The following is a 23,334-nucleotide window of genomic DNA, read 5'->3' on the forward strand; positions in this document are numbered from 1 at the left end:
AATACTGCCCCCTAAGTACAAGAATATAGCTACTATAATACTGCTCCTATGTACAAAAATATAACTACTATAGTACTGCCCCTTATGTACAAGAATATAACTACTGTAATACTGCCATCTTTGTACAAGAATATGACTATTTTAATACTACCTTCTGTGTACAAGAATGAAACTACTACAATACTGCCCCATAATATACAAGAATATAAGTGCTATAATACTGCCTCATATGTACAAGAATATAACTACTATAATACTGCCTCCTATGTACAAGAATATAACTACTATAATAGTGCTCTCTGTGTACAATAATATAACTACTAAAGTACTGCCTGCATTGTACATAAATATAACTACTACAATACTGCTTCTATGTACAAGAAAATAACTACTATAATATTGCCACCTGTGTACAAAAATATAACTACTATAATACTGCCCCCTGTGTACAAAAATAAAACTACTATGATACTGCCCCCTATGTACAGAAGTATAACTACAATAATAGTGCCCCATATATACAAGAATATAAGTGCTATAATACTGCCCCCTATGTACAAGAATTTAACTACTATAATATTGTCCCCTATGTACAAGAATACAACTGCTATAATACTGCCCCATATATACAAGAATATAAGTGCTATAATACTGCCTCATATGTACAAGAATATAACTAGTATAATACTGCCCCCTATGTACAAGAATACAACAACTATAATACTGCCCCCTATGTACAAGACTATAACTACTGTAATACTGCCACCTTTGTACAAGAATATAACTACTTTAATACTACCTCCTTTGTACAAGGATAAAACTACTACAATACTGCCCCTATGTACAGGAATATAACTACTATAATACTGCCCCCTATGTACAAGAATATAACTACTATAATACTGTCCCTTAGGTACAAGAATACAGCTACTGTAATACTGCCTCCTATGTACAAGAATATAACTACCATAAGGGCGCAGTCACACGCCGGCGTACGGGTGCCGATGCGCCTGTGTGACTGACAGTTAGAAGGCGGCCGTCTCTCTCCAGCGCTGATCATAGAACACATGACCGGCAATGGAGGCGTTCACATATTCTTCCTCCCGGCGCTGCAGAGAGACGGCGGTCTTCAGGTACGTCCGTCTGCTGGTGTCAGTCGCATCGGCGCCGGTGTGCGGGGGTGATGCGCCCGTGTGACTGAGGCCTCATACTGTGCCCAATGTACAAGAATATAGCTACTATAATACTGCTCCTATGTACAAGAATATAACTACTATAATACTGTGCCCAATGTACAAGAATATAGCTACTATAATATTGCCTCCTATGTACAAGAATATAACTACTATAATACTGCTCCTATGTACAAAAATATAACTACTATTATACTGCCCCTATGTACAAGAATATAACTACTATAATACTGCCCCCTGTGTACAAGAATATGACTACTATAATACTTCTCCTATGTACAAGAATATAACTACTATGAGGCCTTAGTCAGACGGGCGTTTTTTCGCGCGATTTGCGGATCGCATGACGGATGCGCATCCGCAAATCGCGTAACCGGTGCGCGCAAGTCGCCCGCAAATCGCCCGAAAATCTGCTCCTAGCCGCGTTTCATTAGAAACGGGCCGGAGCTGTCCAGCGCATTGCATTCAATGGAGACGGCAATAGAGCCGCCTCCATTTAAAGCAATGCGCTGCGGGCGAGCCCGGGATGAATTGTCGGTAAGGGCTTAAATATATAAGCCCTTCCCTGCAATTCATCCTAAAATGTGTTAAAATAAAAAAAAATTGTATATTCACCTTCTCCCGGCAGCCGGAGCTCCGCGCGGCCGTCCTGCAGTGGGTATGAAGGGGGTGTGAGTCAGACCTGCCCCCTGATTGGCTCAGCGCTGAGCCAATCAGAGGCATGCCTCACTCACACCCATTCATGAATTCATGAATGGATGTGAGTCAGACCTGCCCCTGATTGGCTCAGCGCTGAGAGGCAGCAGTCACTCACCCATTCATGAATTCATGAATGGGTGTGTGAGTGAAACCGGCCTCTGATTGGTCAGGGCTGTGACCAATCAGAGGCAGATCATTCAGCAGGCGGGGATTTTAAAGCCCCGCCGGCTGAATAGTGCCGAGAAGCAGTTCAGGAGAACTGACAGCGGCCGCGGCTGGACTCCGGCTGCAGCGGAAAGGTGAGTATACAATTTTTTTTTATTTTAACACATTTTAGGATGAATTGCAGGGAAGGGCTTATATATTTAACCCCTTCCCGACAATTCACCCCGCGCACGCCGGCAGCCAATTGCTTTCAATGGAGCGGCTGTATTGCCGCTCCATTGAATTCAATGGGCAAACATCGTTCTTCTCTGCCACAGCTGTTACAGCTGTGGCAGAGAAGAATGATTTGTCTACTATATGTTCTCAATGGGGTCGGCGCTGCTGCCGCCGGCTCCATTGAGCGCATATACAGAAGAGAACAGGAATCGCAGATCGCAGATAGGTGCGATCTGCGATTTTTTGTTCTATAATTTATCGGACGAGCGCATAAAAAGCGCTCATGTGTCCGATACCATTGCAAAGCAATGGTTTTAAAAAATCGCCGGATGCATGCGCATGCGCAAATCGCGGCTAAAAACGCCCGTCTGACTAAGGCCTAATACTGCCCCTATGTACAAGAATATAACTACTATAATACTGCCCTCTATGTACAAGAATATAACTACTATAATACTGCCCCCTATGTACAAGAATATAACTACTATAATACTGCCCCCTATGTACAAGAATATAATTACTATAATACTGCCTCCTATGTACAAGAATATAACTACTATAATACTGCCTTCTATGTACAAGAATATAACTACTATAATACTGCTCCCTATGTACAAGAATATAACTACTATAATACTGCCCCCTATGTACAAGAATATAACTACTATAATACTGCCTCCTATGTACAAGAATATAACTACTATAATACTGCCCCCTATGTACAAGAATATAACTACTATAATACTGCCCCTATGTACAAGAATATAACTACTATAATACTGCCCCCTGTGTACAAGAATATAACTACTATAACACTTCCCCTATGTACAAGAATATAACTACTATAATACTGCCTCCTATGTACAAGAATATAACTACTATAATACTGCCCCCCATGTACAGGAATATAACTATTATAATACTGCCCCCTATGTACAAGAAAATAACTACTATAATACTGCTCCTATATACAAGAATATAACTACTATAATACTGTGCCCTATGTACAATAATATAACTACTATAATACTGCCCCCTATGTACAAGAATATAACTACTATAATACTGCCTCTCGTGTTCAGTTATATATATGCTGTTCTGCCCCCTTGGGAATATGACTCCAAAAAGCTGAGAACATTTATTTGTTTGCATATTCCCGGTATGTTGTACTATATCATCCCGAGACATTATAGTCAGGTTTTATTAAACCCTGGGGCTAGTGTATATCCCTCACTGTTACCTTTGATGTTACATTTGTCTTTATGTCTCTTGTTTGATGATGGCGGTGGCGGCTTCTGTATGGCTGCCTCCACTGGGCTCACATTGAACAGTTTCTCCTGTTTTTTCCCCTGCGCTATTAATTGTTGACACTCTGCATATAATTTAACCATCTGCGGCATTTTATTATAAAGCATGATTTGTTTTATTTGAGTCTAATTAAGCTTTAATCCGTGTGTAGTCACTGGGAGGGAAGACGGTGACTGGATTGAAATGTAAATGAGTGCGAGGTTTAATTACTGATTCTTGGGGATAACGAGAAGGAAGCGTCTTCTACAGCAGAGTTCATCCTGGATGTTTTATTAGGGGACTGCTCATCTCTACCTGTTCTCATCAATGACACGGAGCATAGAGGTGTCATTCCATTACATGGGGTATATGAAGACGGCCCTGTTGGGTCCAACATCAACCAGTCACGTGCTGACATTTTTTTAAACCATTGGCTAAGCCATATAAACAATTGTATTGCCATAGGTGACATGAAAAAGTCTTAAAGGGGTACTTAAGGGGGTTTCTAACACGTAAAGAACAAAGTTAAATGGGCTACAGGCTCACTCACACGAGCGCAGTGTATTCGATCATGTGATACTTGCATATTTACGCAACTGAAATGAAAAACGCATTGGAATACTCCAATAGAAGTCTATGGGTTTATCCGTTTTTTGCATGTTGGCGCAGCGTGTTAACGCACGAAAAAAATATTCACATCAGGTCCTATGGCTTTATTGCACAATGGGGGCTTAGTCACATGAACGTATACGTAAATATGTTCGCCCCTATGGAACGTATTAAGGCATGAATGAATTTTTACCAAGCTCAACTCTCGACCGTAATTGGTGTATTTAAAGCCGTTCACACCGTGTGCTGCAGCGCAAGCAAAAGACCAGAAGAAATGCTTGGAATGGTAATTAAATGCCTCATTAGGGCGAGCTGTCTTCTTTTCTCTGCGTTGTAAACAGGTTAACTCCTTCTCCCTCCCTTTTTTCAGCTGCCACAGAAGTCTATGGGAGCTTGCTGCGTATCATGTAGTCATTGAATGACTGTGATTGGTTCATCGAGCGTTGGCTTTGATTGGCTGAGGCGGCGCTCCTGAACCAATTAGAGCAATTGCTTGCTGGAGGTGGGGTATTCAAGCCCCGTTGCCAGCAAGAGATGCTCAGTCGGCATTCAGGACTACATGGAAGCCCGCCGAAGCACCGCAGCTCAGCGGGAGGGACCCAGACGGAGCCTGCTAGGTGAGTATAAGACACCCCCCAAAAATTAAACCTAGTGCTTCTTTTGGGGCAAAAATTAATATGAGACAGGGTCTTATTTTCGAGGAAACACCGTAGGATACACCAAAATAGGACATGTTTTTTTTCTCCATGCGATCGAAAGTCTCGTGAGCAATCCACACATGATTGAACTCATTGAGATTAATGTCTTCTTTTCACTGGATGTGTGCGTAAAAAATACGCGCATAATACACGGTGTATTTACGCCACGTGAAAGAGCTCTGAAAATGAAGGAAAACCAAATACTTACCTCTCCGGATGGTCGCAGCACAGGCCTGGTGCCCACCACACAGTATCCAGAAGAGACAGCGGGCACGAACTTCAGCGGCAATACTTCTATGGCAGCTGAGGCCATGTATACCATGCCAATATGTGACCATCTACCGCCTCTTCTGGGTTCCCTGGGCAGGCATCGGAGCTTCGCTGCAGCGCTGGAGCCACCGGTGTGTTTTCAATTTTTCTTTATTTTAAGCCTGTTTTTTCAAGTTTTCACCCATCTTATCCATTGGATAGACGGACCTCACAAATTAGTTTTCGACTGATGGGACCCCCACAATCCCCAGAAACTGGGGCCCTGTTTCGCCCATCTGCCTCACTTCCACGTTGACGTCACTGAAAAGCACATGGGTCGCACTTACGTAGTCACTGCTCCAACGGGGCTGATGGAAGTAGTCCAGCGCTTTGTACTCAGTTGTCTCCAACAGTCCCAATAAGTATGAACTGAGCGGCGCTGCTTAAGCACAACCTGCAGCGAGGATTGGGGGGAGTCCCAGGCATCAGACCCCCACTGGTTTAACAGATTTCACCCATCTGGTGATAGGCTGAAAACTTGAAAAAAAACCATGCAGTACCGCTTTAAGGCGGGCAAGCACGAACACATTAGTGGTGCAATACTCGCGAGCCTGGGAGGGGGGAGTCCTTTTTCCTATTTCAAGTAAATCTCACAAGTACAGAAATTCAGACGTGAGTGGCCTCCCAATCTTTGTGACTGGCATAGATACTCCGCAGGGTTCACTGGGCTATGTTCACGTGCGCCAATTCCTCACTGATTCTGCATCAAAGTTTTCAACGTGGAAACCATGTGGGCATAACCGAAGGGGCGTGAAAAAAAGTGTTCAGACATGGCAAACGTGGTGCGGATTCCACACCGAAGATCCTCAGGAAATGATAGTACAATACGTGTGAATGGCGTATAGAAAGCGTCATCCACATCCAATGGTCGGCTAGAATTAGTGGCAGCTCGAGCTTCTGGAAAGGTCCAGTATGTCATCGAAGATTAAAGGATTGTTCACCTAGTGCATAAAGTTAAAAGCCCACAACTTTCTTGATTGTGGTGATATTCTGGAGCATTCACGTTTTTCCTGGAACCATTGGGTCAAAACCATAGAGAGCTGTCCTTGACCATCAAACACTGTAATTGGGACTACAAGTTTGGGCAGCAATGATCTCTTTGAACCTACCACATCTAGGTCCATCCAGTAGACTGCCAGATCCTGAAGGGTGTTTTATCCCTACAGAATGTGATTGTTCTCAGCAAGAGAAACCAAGTAATCTTGTAGATATGATAGCTTTTAATGGCTAACAAAAATACATGATGTAATAATAGCGAGCTTCCGAACCAACGCAGGGTTCTTCTTCAGGCTTATGGATTGGATCTGAAGAGACATGGATATTTAGCCTGAAGAAGAACCCTGCGTTGGTTCAGAAGCTCGCTATTATTACATCATGTATTTTGTTAGCCATTAAAAGGTATCATATCTACAAGAGTACCTGATTTCTCTTGCTGAGAACAATCACATTTTGCTCTACTGGCTAACACGGTACCAGATCTTTGTTTTCATTATCCCTGCAGAAAACACATTTCCAGTATTCTAGAATCTAAAAGCATGGCTTTATACCTTTCCAGCCTATACCTGACATTGAGCACAGCGGTCTCAGGGTTGTATACACTGAATGACCACTTTATTAGGCCTTAGTCAGACGGGCGTTTTTTCGCCTGATTTGCGCATGCGTCTGGCGATTTTTTAAAACCATTGCTTTGCAATGGTATCGGACACATGAGCGCTTTTTATGCGCTCGTCCGATAAATTATAGAACAGAAATCGTAGATCGCACCTATCTGCGATCTGCGATTCCTGTTCTCTTCTCTATATGCGCTCAATGGGGCCGGCGGCAGCAGCGCCGACCCCATTGAGAACATATAGAAGACAAATCATTCTTCTCTGCCACAGCTGTAACAGCTGTGGCAGAGAAGAACGATGTTTGCCCATTGAATTCAATGGAGCCGGCAATACAGCAGGTTCCACTGAAAGCAATAGGCTGCCGGCGTGCGCGGGATGAATTGTCGGGAAGGGCTTAAATATATAAGCCCTTCCCTGCAATTCATCCAGAAATGTGTAAAAATAAAAAATATATATATACACTCACCTTATCCCGGCAGCCGGAGTTCAGCACGGCCGGCCTGCAGTGGGTGTGAACGGGGTGTGAGTGAGAGCTGCCTCTGATTGGCTCAGTGCTGAGCCAATCACAGGCAGGCCTGACTCACACCCCCTTCACACCCACTGCAGGCCGGCCGCGCGGAACTCCAGCTTCCGGGAGCAGGTGAGTATGTATATATTTTTTATTTTAACACTTTTCTGGATGAATTGCAGGGAAGGGCTTATATATTTAAGCCCTTCCCGACAATTCATCCCACACTCGCCCGCAGCACATTGCTTTCAATTGAGCCGGCTGTATTGCCGGCTCCATTGAATGCAATGCGCTGGACAGCTCCGGCCCGTTTCTAATGAAACGCGGCTAGGAGCAGATTTTCGAGCCCCGGTCACGCGATTTGCGGATGCGCATCCGTCATGCGATCCGCAAATCGCGCGAAAAAACGCCCGTCTGACTAAGGCCTTTAGAGTGATACGTTGGACCTACTTTGGGATTCAGAGCCGCAGCTATTCATCATGGCGTAGATTCCAGTAGGTGATGACATTGTCCTCCAGGAAGATCGGCCCCTGCGGACAGGAAGCTTCTTGCAGTTACCACAAATTAGATGGAGATGCTGACATGTTCTGATCAGCTGACAGGAAGGGGTCATCGATTCATGCTGCTTGCACCATGCTGATGAGGAGGGGGCAGAATTTGGCACAACAGAAATCTGAATTTATCTGACCATGGCATGTTTTTCTGCTGCTCAGTGATGCAATTTTTGTGCATTTTTGCCCACCGGAGCCTCGCCTTTCTTTATCTCTTACACACAATGGTGCTGGAACTGGTTGCTGCTGTTATATCCCATCCATGCTAGGAAATGAAGAGTTGTGCCTTTGCACATGTCAGCTGGAGCACCAGCATTGTATTTGGCTGCTTTTGACTGTACAGCACCTGTAGGTCAAATCAATTCTTGACATCCCCCTCTGACCCCTTTTGGCGACGAGCAGTTTCCCTTCACAGGATCCCCTTTTGCTGGATATTTCTCCTCAATCACGCCATGCTGACTATATTTTCATCAATATTACACAAGGAAACCCCCCACAAGGTTGGCAATGAAATCCTCGCCTGGTTAGTCTAGCACCGTTGACCGGGCCTCGTTAGAAGTCACTCAGATTGCCATATTTTCCCATCTAATGTGGATTCACATTGAAACTGATCCACAGAGAGCTTTTCATGTGATTTTATGCTGCACTCCGGGGTAACAGCCCTAATTTCCATACATGGAAGCGCCAATTGTGAGAGGGCCAGGGCTCTGATAAAGGGGTAAAGCTGTACAACTATGGATACTGAATTCTTGAAGACCTGGGCTTACAGTTCTTGTGGTGACCTTGCTTCAAGAGACAATTGAAAACATAGGAACAAATGGTACGATCTAGAGCAATTGATTCTTGCACATGGTGAGATTCCGCACGCCGATGTTCTAGCATTTTGGGCTTCTGGGGCTTTTCTTGGTCTCATGACAGTATCATGGTGGCATGACTGAGCTCTACTGCTAAATGCATGGCCGTATACATATATGGTGTATCTAATGCATCTACCTGCCATGCTTGGCACAGAAATGGCCAAACCCACCAATAACTAAAAAGGGGTGCACATAGTTTTAGCTTTCTACTGTTTTTATATGCACAAGTTCTCCCAGCAGCCAGCCTACTGTATGTTCCAATGGTGTAAAGAGATGATACATCCATGGCTCTTCTGCTCCCTGTGGCCTCCACATGGATTCTGATGACTCCAGCATCACTCGTGGTGCTGTTGATTTTTCAAAGTCGTCGTGTTAAAGAGCCAGTCACATGATTATGGCCATGCACCAGAGTCCTCGGGTTACTTTCACATCTCTTTTTATCCTCCCTCTACCGTAGCAGCATCATAGGCGCTGGCAGTAAGCACAGTGCTGCCACCACTTGTAAATTGGTAAACTTCAAGATATTGACTCCAATCATGGGGGAAGTGTAATAATTGGAATATCAGCAAGAAATAACTCAAAGGTAGAGAAATCAGCTGATTACGGAGCATTATCGATGACCTCACAGACTGCAAAGCTGCTTCTTACTAAGGAAAGTGACCCAGAATAGTAATGATGTCGATGCCTCCAGGGAATATGTATCACCAATGCACCTGATTTATGCAGTCATTTGCCCGGTTAATACTCATAATCTGCAATTATCTTATGTCCTATTAGAGTACTGCTGTTTAGCTGTAATACTGCCCCCTATGAGCAAGGATATTAATAATCTTAATATAGCGTCATCAAAGTCTGCAGCATTTTACATTTTAGGGCCCATTTACAGAGTCAGATATTCTGTCTATTTCACGTATGTGATACAGACAGCATATAACACCATTGGTTTGCATTAGAGATGAGCGAGCATACTCGTTAAGGACAATTGCTCGATCGAGCATTGTCCTTAGCGAGTATCTCCCCGCTCGGCAGAGAAGGTTCAGCTGCCGGCGTGGGTGACAGGTGAGCAGCCGAATCTTTGCTCCTGAGCGGGCAGGTACTCGCTAAGGGCAATGCGAGATCGAGCAATTGTCCTTAACGAGTATGCTCGCTCATCTCTAGTTTGCATTAATTTATTCAGACATGCATTTTGTAGGCGCAATTTTACACGGATGAAAAGAAAATTGCGGCATATCGTATATTGGTCCATATCACAGACCAAAAATCGCACAGTAAAGCCTATGGGATCATGTAAAAGAATACAGATGTATCGTATGCACTGCGTGTTTTACGCATGTTGCCTGGAGACAGCAGGAAAAAGAAAGTGATAACAACTCGGTCATCTTAGGGTTTTTTTTTGAAAATTGCAGTGGATACAGACCTTAACATGGATGTAAAAAATGCTCATACGCAAAAATTATGTACTAAAAAAGCACATACACACACAGTGAAAACTGCGTTTTTCATGGACCATAATTGCATATGCCCATGGCAATGAGGCCATAGGGAATGAAGCCGTACATGGATTACTAAAACCAGACATTATGGACTAACAAACTAATAAACAAGTCAAGCAAAAAGTGTGGGGGTCCTGCTTACATTCTATGAGGAAATATGGGCAAGGGCACTGTTTACAAGACCTTACAATCTATTAGGCCAGCTTCTCACACTTGCCTTCCCTTTGCTGTTTCTGGCAGATGCAGGCATCATCCTGCTTTCTCCATGACATGAACTGCTGCATACTTCTTGCCAGCACGTGAAGGGTTACCTTCTCCAGTGCTCCCAGCTCTGCTGTAGGGCATGGGCACTTATCTCCCTATTTAGCTGAGTTGGGAATCTTCCCTCATTGCCTCAGTGTTGATGTGTGTTTGTCTCAGACACCCAGCATAGGTGATCTCTCCGACTACTTTGTCTGCGCTTACTCCAGATTCATATCTGTATTCATTTGTTTGCTGCCTCACGTTCTTTGTTTGGATTCTGTTTCTGTCCTCATTTTCTGTCCCTCTGTCTCTTGTCCTTGCCTGTGTGCGCTTGTTTATTGCCTTCCTGTCTCTGCACCATTCTCGCCCTGTGGTTTGTATCGCCCTGTCCTCTGTCATGTCAGGGATAGTCAGGCCCAAGAGAAAGACCGTGGAGCCGTCTTTGTTAAGGCGCCTACCCAACTTTTAGGCAGAGGTACCCCTGCTTTTCCAACTAGCAAAGGATGAGATTTCCCCTCTGACCACCGAGGGTTAGCTGCCAAACCTAACCGATAGGTGGGCATGATGGGTCCACACTCACAGTCTGGAACACAATCTAAGGGTGGCTTCAGACGAGCGTGTATATTGTGCGTGCATACGCACACATAAAAACACGCGTCTATTAGCCCCAATGCATTCCCTATGGTGTGTGCACATGTCCGTGCTTTACAGGCGTGTGCCTGCAAAGACAGGACATGCGTGCACCATAGTGAATGCACGCATTGTTTTCAATAGAGCCGCGGCTGCTGCCGGCGCCTCCATTGAAAACAATGGTCTGTCAACACTTCCCTGAAAAACAAAAATTTTAGTGTAAGAAAAAAAATAAAACTTACCCTCCGCCACTGCCGTGTCCCCCGCGGGGATAAAGAACACATCTGCCGCATGCGGCAGATGTTTTCTTCATCCCCGCTAGTAAAAAGAATTCCCTGCTGCTACATCTGCCACATGTGTGGCAGATGCAGCAGAGGAATTCTTCAATTCTCTACTGCAGCTGTCACACATGTCAGCTGCGGTAGAGGATTCTGCTGCTGGCACCCCGTCAGTTGATTTCAGGGAAGGGCTTTAAATATAAGTCCTTCCCTAAAAATCCAGTAAAAAGCTGTAAAAAACAAAAAAAATAGATACTCACCTTGCTTCAGCTGCTGGCGCTCAGCCGCGTCTTCTCCTGCTGTCCCCTGAATTGTAGTGCTGATCTATCAGCAGGAGCGATTTAAAATCCCCACCTACTGAAAGAGCTGAATGTGATTGGCTGCGGTGCTCAGCCAATCACAGGCAGCTCTCACCGAATGAATGATGCGGCTCCATTTAAAACAATGCACAGACCTGCACTCACGTGTGTTTTTGCACGTACATGGGTGCGCACTTATGTACGCACAAAAACATGCTCGTGTGAAGCCACCCTAAGAGGTAATAGGGGTAAAGGCCTTGCTCACAAGAGCTTACAGCCTATGAGGATTATACGGGTGAGGGTCTTGTTCACAAGAGTTTACAATATAAGAGGAAATAAGGGCAAGGGCCTTAACCACAAGAGCTTACAATCTAAGATGTAATAGAGGTAAAGGCCTTGCTCACAAAAGCTTAGAACCTATGAAGAAATAGGAGTGAGGGTCCTGCTCACAAGAGGTGAGGGCCCTGACAGGAGCTTACAATCTTTGAGGAAATAGGGGTAAGGGTTCTGCTCACAAAAGCTTACAATCTATGAGGAAATAAAATTGAGCATTCTGCTCACAAAAGCTTAAAATCTATTAGGAAGGCCCAATGTCCACGAATTTTCATTATAAAACCTGCACCTTTAGCCACCCATAGGGATGCATTAGCATGCGCAAGCCAATTTAAAGCATGCTCCATTCTCCTGTAGATCCCACAGTGACAGCTTCCATTGAAGTCAATGGAAGCCGTCCGATCTGCCCCACACCCGTAGCTGTCACAGTGGATGTGCAGCGATCCGTGGGAAAACAAGAGATTTACAGACAAAAAAGAAAGCACTGCACATGTGCCGGGCGCGTCGTCTGGAGCTTCTGGGCACATCCATTGTGCTGAAGGAAGAAGATCCGGACGGCACGGAGGAGACCCGCGCTGGATCGGGAGAGGTAAGAAACTGCCTTTTTATGTCCATGGTCATGGGCATGCACGGATTCTGCTGCGGGATTCAGCAATGGAATCCGTTCGTGCAAGTGGACATTGGGCCGAAATACGAGTGAGGGTCCTGTTCACAAGAGCTTACAATCTGTAGGAAAATATAGGTAAGGGTCCTACTCACAAGAGCTTACAATCTATGAGGAAATTTAGATGAGGGTTCTGCTCTTAAAAGTTTATAGTCTATAAGGAAATAAGGGTGAAGGTTCTGCTCACAAGAGCTTACAATCTATGAGGAAATTGGGATGAGGACCCAGGTCACAAGAGCTTACAATCTATGAGATAATAGAAGTGAGGGCCCTGCTCACCAGAGTTTACAGCCTGTGAGGATATAGGAGTGAGGGGCCTGCTCACAATACTTTAAAATGTATAAGGAAATAGAGGTCAGGGTCCTCCTCACAAGAGTTTACAACGTATGAGGAAAGAGGGGTGAGCGCATTGCTCACAAGATCTTACAACTCATGAGGAAATGGGGGGGGGGGGGGGGGGAGGCCCTGCTCACAAGAGCTTACAATCTATCAGAAAATAGAAGTGAGGGTCATGGTCACAAAAGTTTACAATCTATGAGGAAAGAGATTGACGGCCCTGCTCATAAGAGCTTATGTTCTAGGAGAAAATAGGGGTGGTTGTCCTGCTCAAAAGAGCTTACAATCTATGAGGAAATTTGGAAGAGGGTCCTGCTCATAAGAGGCTTAAATATATGAGAAAATATAGGTGAGGGCCCTTCTCAGAAAAGCTTACAGACTGTGCAAAAATAAGTGTGAGGTTTCTACTCACAAGAACGTACAATCTATGAGGAAATAAAATTGAGCATCCTGCTCACAAAAGCTTAAAATCTGTGAGGAAATGGGAGTGAAGGTCCTGCTCACAAGAGCTCACAATCTATAGAAAAATATAGGTGAGGGTTCTGCTCAGAAGAGCTCGCAATATATGGATATAAGGGTGAGAGTGCTGCTCATTAGTGCTTACAATCTATGAGGAAATATGGGCATAGCTCTGATCACACGATCTTACAGCCTATGAGGATATAGGAGTGAGGGCTCTGCTCACAAGAGCTTACCATCTATGAGGAAATAATTATGAGGGTTCTGTTCAAAAGAGCTTACAATCTATGAAGAAAGACAAGTGAAAGTGTATTTTAAAGTGTTTATTACTGTAACTAAGGACTGTTTAACTACTCTGCAGCTCAGAAAGTTCCAAATGGGGGCCAGAAGTTCAATTTTAACTGTGCCACAGTCTCCCAACATGGCGCCTAAGTGCAGGGAAACTACTTCATCATCTTCATAAGAAAGCCCCGAAATCAGAGCAAACAGAAAAGCCACCGAAAACTATAGTCAAAGTAGGGGGGCATCCATCCCCCGCTGTGGAACACACTCTACTGATGCCAAATCCTCACTGGGCAAGTTCAGCCTTGTCTTGGCAAGAGAAGGAGCAACACCTGCACATCTTTGCCAGCAAAGCGTGCTAGCTTTTTCTCCTATGGTGTTCTTTCGAGGAGTGCCAGAAGGATATCCCCCACTACAGCCACAGTGGTTGTTCGGTGATGAACCGGAGGCCCTCGCACTGATGTCTAACCAGCTAGAAGACACTTCTTGAGGCCGTGGTTCCTTCGCTGAGCACCATGATGCTCCTGCTGCCAGCGGTGTAGCCACCACTGCTGCTGCTGTTGAGGACGCTACTGACCTGGGATCAGACAAACAACTGAGTAAGTGGCCTCCTTCAACCCTGCTAGGACCCGCTGCCCCGCAGACTCCAACACCACTACAGATGTCGCTGCTGCTCCAGGCCTCAGCCCTCCTGCCGCTACTCAGTCCAGCAAAACTGAGGTCCCAGCTGCCGCAGTCTCCGGTCCCTCTACAGATTACCCCACTACAGGCCACGTCACCACTACCTCACCAGTGGACAGGAGAAGAAACCTCTCCTTCTCCTATGAAAATGGGGAAGTATCTGTTGTCCCAGCAGGCCTTCACTAAATGGAAGGCCGCAGTAACCGAGTGGGAGGCCGCAAGGAAGGAGAGCAAGCGCCTCGGTCACACCAAAGAACAAGCTATTCACCTCAAGTTTCTGCCGTGGTTCATGAGAACTGCCATCCTGAGGGACTAGATTTTCTGCAATATGTATGGCCATAGATAATGGTACACTCTACCTATGAGCTATATTAATGGTTCCCGCCTGACCTGGCTATGCCATTGTGTGGAAGAAACCTGCGCTACATCGGTATTATTGCATCTTGACGCCACCAGAAGCTAGGGGTTTGACAGCAGGAACGCCCCTCTCACACCCCTAGCTCCCGATAGGGTGAAGGCTGGAAGGTCCGAGCAGCACAGTGTGGATAGGTTTGTTCTAGCGCTACAGCCTTACCCTCAGGGTTACTATAGTTCTTAGGCTTACATTATTACCTGTAAATGCTGCCATGGTACCGCTGTAAGATGGCAGCATTAACATGTCATAATGTAAGGCTAAGAACTACAGTAACCCTCAGGCTAAGGCTGCAGCGCTGGGACAAATCTGTGCAGATGCATGTCTGGTCCATCCTGGCCGCCATTTCAGCCAAGCATGGTACACGGACTGCCGCTCACCTCTCCATCCTGGCTGCCGGCTGACGCCTTTGTCCCCGCCGCCGCCTAACGTCTCCGTCCTGGCTGCCGGCTGGGAGCTCCGTTGCGACGGTCGTATCAGTCTTCCGTGATGGCTGTTCCCGGAAGAGCACAGTCACTTTGGTGTGGAATTCCTGCTGCCGACGGCACACAGCAGTTCTACAGTGAGGGGCGTTCTGTCTTCTGGGCCGCCACAGCCCCAGCCGGGGAAGGCACTTGCTCCTGGGGGTGCGCGGCTGCAGCAGTGACGGCCGCTGTATGGCTTTTCTATTAATCTTTAGTGCCCTTGCAGGACCTGCCAGGGAACACCCTGTGCAGCCAATCAGGTACAGGGGGCGTCAACCCCCTGTCAATCTTGACTCCACCAGGAATTCCTGGTGGCGTCAAGATACAATAATACCCGCTACGTCCACTGCGTAGGCCTTGGAAGCCTTATCATTCTGAGAATGCTAGCCCGTTGACTGCTGTGGAATAATTGCCTCCACTGCGGACCTCTGTGCCAGAACACACTGTCTACTCTAGTTTGGCAGTGACGTGGAACCGGAGTGAGACTACTGGCAAGCTTCCCCCTTCTCTTCCGGGGTAGGAAGCTCGCTTGGTTCTATGGGCTCAGTTACTGGGTTCACCACTCATGCAGAGCCATCTGATGAAGATGAGCTACCTCAGTGGCAACTCAGATGAACAATGCCACCTTTTCCCGTTCTAGGCTGATTAAATCCTGCAGTTAGTTCCTGTTTTTCCTCATAGACTCCTGTCTCAGGTTGAGGTATTCCTTCCGTGTATAACTGTTTATTGTTTAAAGAACTCCCACACCGCTAGAGACAATTTGTTTTCAGTTTTCAAGGACTCCCGCATGCCGAGCCATTGTTCTTCTTATATGTGGACTGTGTGATGATGGAGTCAGCCCAAGGCCATGTTATTTATTATGCTCTGTGTGCCCCGGGGATGATACCCAAAGCAATACATGCACTTTTAGGGTTTCATAGCCGAGTTATCCATCATTGTCCACCAACATTTCTGCAAGGACTAATGAGATTGACTATTGTGTGAAAGTTTCTAATAATTGCTGCTAAAGGCAGCGTAATAATGTTTGAAACATAGATCTGTGCCGGAGGCGTGAGGTGTTGTTTTATCATGTTCATAACATTTGTTTCAAATATCTTTGCAGGTGGCAGAAAGAAGAGTCTGGAAGTTGTAAGTGGGTCAGTCATAGAGAAGTGTAACTTTAGAGTTCCCCTTTAACCAGTCTAACTGCAGTATTTAGGTTCACTGCTTGGGTATCAGCATTATCCACTGACCCATCACCATGTTGTCACGGTTGCTACAGGGGAAAATGATTTAGATTTCACCTGTTTCCATCTTTGAGTACTTCTCAGCACTCTTACTCATCTGTGTATCAGTTCCAGTGTGCTATCTCTGTTTTCTATGTCTTTAGGGTGAAACAGTGTGTATGTGCCCCATAGCCTTGCTGGTGCATCCCTGGTTCCACCTGGCCCAGCATAAATCCTTCCTAAGTCTAGCAAATCAGAAGAAAGTAGGCCGATCTATGATTGCATGCTGTCGTTTGTCTCACTGGTACTAGAAGGGACGCTTTTTGCTCTAGTCCAGAGCAAGGGTTGTGGAATCAATCGCTAATAAGAAGGTAATGAAGTGTTTTATTTAGTAGCATTACTACCAGCTGAAAGAAGTCTTGGACAGGTTTCCTTCTCATATTTTAGTAGGCACCTTTGCTCAAAAAAGAAATGCGTTTCGTAACTTGGGGTTCTTTTTTAATTATGCCCGTTTGTCCATCTACTATTTCCACTAAAATAAAAGTCGGGAACGGCTTTGGCATAAGTAGGGGGGAACTGTAGTAACCCAGAATTGGGTACTCCAGCACTTGGTGTGCCACCTTTCAATCAGGTGTTAATGTGATGTATATTGTGTGTGAAATGTTATGTTATTATTCATATTTCTCCATTCTAATTATGTGTGCGTGCCTTTAAATGGTCACTAAGGTGTTAATTTCAAATGTTCCTACTACCTAACCATGCATGACTTTGAGAGAGGGTATAAGAGAGGGAGTAGGTGGGGTTTAGGAAGTTTAGTCCAGGCCTGGAGAAAGTCTAGTCCAGGGGAGTATGAGATAGAGACGAGGGAGAAACCAGGAGAACATCTTCACTCCAAAGTCAGTGCGGTGGGAAGGAAAACATCTAAAGCGTGAGCACCAAAGCACCAGTCCTTTGGGAGAGCTAGTAGAAAAAAGAGATATAGAGAGAAGAGGAGAATAGCTCAATAGGAAGAAACAGAAGCCAGAGCCAGAGAAAAGAAGCAAGCCAGGACCAATTAAATCTTCTTTAAACGGCCAGTCGAGGGTGCTTACTGTTACACGAGATGCGAGTACGTTGCACATTTGGAAGCCTAGATCCTGGATCTAAATGAGCAGCTTGCAACACTGAGATCCATTGACAACATGGAAAGGAGTTTACTTCTTACCAAGCGGACGCTCACTTGGGAAGATTTGGGGGTGGATGGTATTTCGGGAGAGCAGGAGGAGCAGGCAGCTAGCTGGGTGACAGAAGGGGTAGACAGAACTGACAGAGTAGCTAATAGAACCATAAGTAGCATAATGAATAAATATAACAACCACATAAACTGTATGGCAACAAATACAAGACGTCTGATCAGTAAAGTGGGTGAGCTTGAAGCAAGAATGTCTGAAGAAAACTACGAAATAGTAGGCAAAACAGATACATGATTTGATGACGAATGCGACTGGGCGATGAATCTACAGGGTTACAATCTCTTTAGAAGGGACCGTGCAAACCAGGAAGGGGGAGGGGTATGTCTTAATGTTAAATTCTACTTAAGATATAGGTGTAGAAGATGAAAACATGGAATCTTTATGGGTAGAAATACAGGAAGGGAAGACTAATAAAATCTTGATAGGAGTTTTTTATAGGCCACCAAAAATAACAGAAATAACTGAAAACTTATTACTAAGACAAATATAAGAGGGGACAAACCGAAATGAAGTAATTAGTATGGGGACTTTAATTATTCATATATAGCGCGGGAAGATAAAACCTGCAAATCTCACAAAGGCGATAAGTTCTTGAAAACAATTAAAGATAATTACCTTACCCAGCTTGTGCAGAAGCCAACTAGAGAGAGGGACATTCTGGACCTATTACTAACCAACAGACTGGACAGAATCACGGGGGTGCAGGTTGAGGGACACTTGGGAAATAGTGACCACAATGTAATTAATTTTGAGTTGTCATTCAACAGGAAGCTTCATCAGGGAGCAAAAAAAAAAACCTAAACTTTAGCAAAGCAAAATTTGATCAGCGTAGAATTACGCTCGGCAGCATTACATAGCACAATGGCCTCAAAAATAGCAGTATAGGTGACAAATGGGAGAAGTTTAAAACCATCCTAAATAACCCATGTAAGCAGTTCATACCCTTCAAAAATAAAGAAACTACAATTACAAGGAAACCAATGTGGCTCAACAAGACTATAAGGGGGACAATAAGTGAAAAAAAGAAAATGTTTAAATTACTAAAACAAGAAGGGAGCGAAGAAGCACTAAAAACACACTGGGAAAAAACAAAATATATAAGGGAAAAAAAAAACTGCCAAGGGGGAGGCAGAGAGACTGATTGCCTAAGCGAGCGAAAATGTAATTCTAGTAGTTATATTCTTGTAAATATGGGGCAGTATTACAATAGTTATATTTTTGTACATAAGAGCAGTATTATATCAGCTATAATCTTGTAAATAGGGGGCAGTATTATAGTAGTTATATTCTTGTACATAAGAGCAGTATTATAGTAATTATATTCTTGTACATAGTTGAAGTATTATAGTGGTACAAAATTCTTGTACATAGGGAGAGTATTATAGTAGTTATATTCTTGTAATTAGGGGCAGTATTATAGTAGTTATATTCTTGTACATAGGGGGCAGTATTATAGTAGTTATATTCTTGTACATAGGGGGCAGTATTATAGTAGCTATATTCTTGTACATAGGGGGCAGTATTATAGTAGCTATATTCTTGTACATAGGAGACAGTATTATAGTAGTTATATTCTTGTACATAGGGGGCAGTATTATAGTAGTTATATTCTTGTACATAGGGGGCAGTATTATAGTAGCTATATTCTTGTACATAGGGAGAGTATTATAGTAGTTATATTCTTGTAATTAGGGGCAGTATTATAGTAGTTATATTCTAGTACATAGGAGACAGTATTATAGTAGTTATATTCTAGTACATAGGGGGCAGTATTATAGTAGCTATATTCTTGTACATAGGGGGCAGTATTATAGTAGCTATATTCTTGTACATAGGAGACAGTATTATAGTAGTTATATTCTTGTACATAGGGGGCAGTATTATAGTAGTTATATTCTAGTACATAAGAGACAGTATTATAGTAGTTATATTCTTGTACAAAGGGGGCAGTATTATAGTAGTTATATTCTTGTACATAGGAGGCAGTATTATAGTAGTTATATTCTCTTACATAGGGGACAGTATTATAGTAGTTATATTCTTGTACATAAGAGCAGTATTATACTAGTTATATTCTTGTACATAGGAGGCAGTATTATAGTAGTTATATTCTTGTTCATAGGAGCAGTATTATAGTAGTTATATTCTTGTACATAGGGTGCAGTATTATAGTAGTTATATTCTTGTACATAGGGGCAGTATTATAGTAGTTATATTCTTGTACACAGGGAGCAGTATTATAGTAGTTATATTCTTGTACATAGGGGGCAGTATTATAGTAGTTATATTCTTGTACATAGGAGGCAGTATTATAGTAATTATTTTCTTGTACATAGGGACAGTATTATAGTAGTTATATTCTTGTAATTAGGGGCAGTATTATAGTAGTTATATTCTAGTACATAGGAGACAGTATTATAGTAGTTATATTCTTGTACATAGGGGGCAGTATTATAGTAGTTATATTCTTGTACATAGGGGGCAGTATTATAGTAGCTATATTCTTGTACATAGGGGGCAGTATTATAGTAGTTATATTCTAGTACATAGGAGACAGTATTATAGTAGTTATATTCTTGTACAAAGGGGGCAGTATTATAGTAGTTATATTCTTGTACATAGGAGGCAGTATTATAGTAGTTATATTCTTGTACATAAGAGCAGTATTATAGTAGTTATATTCTTGTACATAGGACAGTATTATAGTAGTTATATTCTTGTACATAGGGGCAGTATTATAGTAGTTATATTCTTGTACATAGAGCCAGTATTATAGTAGTTATATTCTTGTACATAGGGGCAGTATTATAGTAGTTATATTCTTGTACATAGGAGGCAGTATTATAATAGTTATATTCCTGTACATGGGGGGCAGTATTATAGTAGTTATATTCTTGTACACAGGGAGCAGTATTATAGTAGTTATATTCTTGTACATAGGGGGCAGTATTATAGTAGTTATATTCTTGTATATAGGGGCAGTATTATAGTAGTTATATTCTTGTACATAGGGGGCAGTATTATAGTAGTTATATTATTGTACATAGGAGGCAGTATTATAGTAGTTATATTCTTGTACATAGGGGGCAGTATTATAGTAGCTATATTCTTGTACATAGGGGGCAGTATTATAGCAGTTATATTCTTGTACATAGGGGGCCGCATTATAAGAGTCATATTCGTGTATATTCTGCTATAACAGTTGTGTCTAAGGGCCCTTTTACACGGAATGATTCCAAATTAGATTATAGCATTCTGAACGCTAATCATTCAGTGTACATGCCTGCACAATCTGATCGATGAATGATAATTTGTTCAATTATCATTCCTCATTCGGATTGTGCAGGCACAAAAAAATCTAACAACGATTGCCCTATCTAAACAGGCAGTCGTTCATCTATGATCAACTAGTTTTAATCAGTGAATGAAGGCTGACGGCCAGAGTGATGTCCAGGCGCTTCACCTCCATTCACTGAACGTTATCATTCTTGTATAAAAACATAGGAGAGATAAGTCTTGGGACAACTGTCGGGTATTCTGCGCTCATCAATCGTCCTGTATAAAAAGACCCTGAGAAGAAAACAGGCGAGACACCAGGGGGCAAAAAACATCTCCTGGTCAGATAGATCCAGATTCCTATGGCACCGTGCTGATGGGAGGTCAGAATTTGCACAAGAAGCATGAATTGATGAGCCCTTCCTGCCAGACAGGTGACGTCTTGCTGTGGGCAAGGTGTTCTTGCTCTAGCCAGGCCTCTGCTGCCTAGTGGAATCAACTCCACCACAATTTGCTGCAGTTCTGAAGGCCATAGTAGCTCCAATGCGCCTCTAGATGGGGTCTCTAATAAAGTGGAAGTCTGCAGTGAAGTGACTATTCAGTGCATCTACATGTCATGTACACGGATTGCTCATGTATGAAGTGGAGCGGCAGCAGCTATGGACCTCCTCATGTCACTGGCACCTTACAGCCATGCACGGCTCCGGAGGAGGGGACGGTGACTCTGGAGAGGAGGAGGAGGGATAGACAGTCAGGGAGGAGGCGAGCCCGGAGTCATGAATTATTGATAATAATGCTGATGTCTCTTTAACTGGAGCCGTGTGTGACACCCTGTGTGTGTGCACTCATAATAGCCAGGCATCGGCGGCGTGTGTGACAGAGGGTGGGGAATACACAGTCATCCTGGGCTTTAAACCCGTCTCCCGCTGACAAAGGGAAGATTTGCTGCTTTTAGAGCCATTATCCTAAAGGATTCTGTATTTTTTCTTCTCTCCGCCGGCTTCTGTTTTTGCACCTGCGAGCGTCTCCAGCTGTCGCCCCCCCAGATCCTCCTAAGCCCCCGGCATTAGGGAGAATGGCTCCCCCAGGCTGAGCCGGGAAGGGAACCCTGTGGATTTCGGTGTTCCAGACTGTCATTCTGCCGGATGCAAGGCGTTCTGGGATACACGATGCCGGACTGACCTATTTTGGCGGTGGCTGTCGGTGATGGTTTAGCGTGGACATCGGGATTGTATACGGAGGAGACCCCCAGCAGCCCCCTCCTCTGCCAGAGCCGGGGTGCTAGGAAGCTGTCACCGGCATATTGTTGGCACCTGTCTGGACCGTAATAATCCTGGCGGCAGCGATGCCATGAGCGGGCGGCGGGGCTGACGGTAAGACATGGCTCTGATTTTATGGGATGTAACGTAATACTAAGATGACGGATGATGCAGGGGCTGCCGAGCTCCCCCGCACTATAGAGAGGCGATACATGGCAGCCGGCAGAGGGTGGAACATGGACCGTATATGTAGGGAGCAGGCCTGGGAGCCCCAGGATCCTCATTAACAGCACTCTTACCTGCTCCTAATACAGAGACCCGTACTGTTATATACAGGACACTCACCAGCTCCTAATACAGAGATCTGTGCTGTTATATACAGGACACTTACCTGCTCCTAATACAGAGATCCGTGCTGTTATATACAGGACACTTACCTGCTCCTAATACAGAGATCTGTGCTGTTATATACAGGACACTTACCTGCTCCTAATACAGAGATCCGTGCTGTTATATACAGGACACTTACCTGCTCCTAATACAGAGACCTGTGCTGCTATATACAGGACACTTACCTGCTCCTAATACAGAGACCTGTGCTGCTATATACAGGACACTCACCTGCTCCCATTACACCCATACAGTTATATACAGGCCACCTACCTGCTCCCAATACAGAGACCTGTGCTGCTATATACAGGACACTTACCTGCTCCTAATACAGAGACCCATGCTGTTGTATACAGGACATTCACCTGCTCCCAATACAGAGACCCATGCTGTTATATACAGGTCACTCACCTGCTCCCAATACAGCTGTACTGATATATACAGGCCACTTACCTGCTCCCAATACAGAGACCCATGCTGTTATATACAGGACACTCACCTGCTCCCAATACAGAGACCCATGCTGTTATATACAGGACACTCACCTGCTCCCATTACACCCATACAGTTATATACAAGCTACCTACCTGCTCCCAATACAGAGACCCATGCTGTTATATACAGGAAACTCACCTCCTGCCATTACACCCATACAGTTATATACAGGCCACCTATCTGCTCCCAATACAGAGACCT

At 44.2% G+C, this 23,334-nt stretch overlaps 1 protein-coding gene across 2 annotated transcripts in view; it reads left to right on the forward strand.

Annotated features, from left to right (window-relative positions):
* The first annotated feature begins 21,832 nt into the window (after window positions 1–21,832).
* The window catches only part of FBXL16 (F-box and leucine rich repeat protein 16), a 72,444-nt gene continuing 70,942 nt past the window's right edge, over window positions 21,833–23,334 (forward strand). For both annotated transcript variants that reach the window (XM_066576736.1, XM_066576737.1), the window contains exon 1: window positions 21,833–22,362. The gene's annotated coding sequence lies outside the window, so the exon portion shown is untranslated. The remainder of the gene's footprint in view (window positions 22,363–23,334) is intronic.

The sequence above is a fragment of the Eleutherodactylus coqui genome, chromosome 8 (assembly GCF_035609145.1).
Source record: "Eleutherodactylus coqui strain aEleCoq1 chromosome 8, aEleCoq1.hap1, whole genome shotgun sequence".
Lineage (NCBI taxonomy): Eukaryota > Metazoa > Chordata > Amphibia > Anura > Eleutherodactylidae > Eleutherodactylus > Eleutherodactylus coqui.